Here is a 1198-nt window from a genome sequence, read left to right on the forward strand (position 1 = left end):
AATATTTACACGCTAGCTGTTTTGGCTAATTTAGGCTAATTTTCCTTTTTTTTGGCTTTTTTGAAGTTAACTATTTGTTCAGCTACTATCTGTTTTGGCTAACCTAAGTTTTTTTAGGCTAATTTGGAATTTAGCTAATATTTTAGCTGGTCATCAATTTCAATATCTTAAACTATCAGCATTAGCATCTTCAGCGGCCAAATTCAGCTTACAGCATTCACACTAACATTATCACAGGTAATGCTATAAATCCAGTTCATAATTATGTTAAAAAGTTAGGGTTTAAACATTTTAAAATTTAGTTTTAGAGAATTCAATAAATGTTTATCCTGTTTCGTCCGCGACCTAAGGATGTTTTTTGGATTTTGGCCCTTTTTTCGACTGAGTTTAACACCCCCAGTTTACATGCTCTCCTGTTAGCTTACAGCCTCCACACAGCCCCAACCTAACATTACTGGCGCAACAAAAATGGCGAGCAATATTGGAGCTTATCCAGCCGTACGGTTTTGAGGCAGAAAATGAGGAAGACAGTCGGCATCACCTGCCAAAAATATGGTTTAAAAAATGCATAAATAAATATACTATATATAATATATAAAATCAAACTCTACTTTTTAGACATGTTTTTTCTAGGATTACCTTTTTATGTGTGAACTTTCAATGTTTCTTTGGTTAAAAAAAGGCAAATTTACAAGTTTTCTGTTCAAATAAGCAAGAGGTCCAGCACCACACCGACTGCATTTGCTTTACCAATTTGGTCTTTTTTATCATAAAAGATGCTTTATTTTAAAATTACCTTATTTACTTGTTTCTGATTACATTGGTGCCAGTTTCTGACTTGTTTAGTCTTTTTATTTGATAAAGAGGAACTTTAGAAATGCACTACGAGGACCAGACAGTACGCCTGCCTCAAGGTAGAGGGCGCTGGTGAGCCCAGAGAATGTGACACCGCGACTAAAGAATCATAGAATTAGCAGTGGCAAATCAAGTGCAGCCGTCCAGTTACTCTTTCATATTGTTTAGCATTATTTTCTAAATGGAGGATTACGTTTTTAAACCCCTAAATTTGTTGAGATGTGCCACAGAGAGACTTTTAAAACTGAAGAAAGAAAAAGAAGACTTCTACAAACAGGTTATTCTTCACAAGTGAGAGACACACGGACTTAATTTACAGAGAAAAGTAAGTAAATAATGACAA

Source organism: Oryzias melastigma, linkage group LG19, assembly GCF_002922805.2.
Source record: "Oryzias melastigma strain HK-1 linkage group LG19, ASM292280v2, whole genome shotgun sequence".
Taxonomy (NCBI): Eukaryota; Metazoa; Chordata; class Actinopteri; order Beloniformes; family Adrianichthyidae; genus Oryzias; species Oryzias melastigma.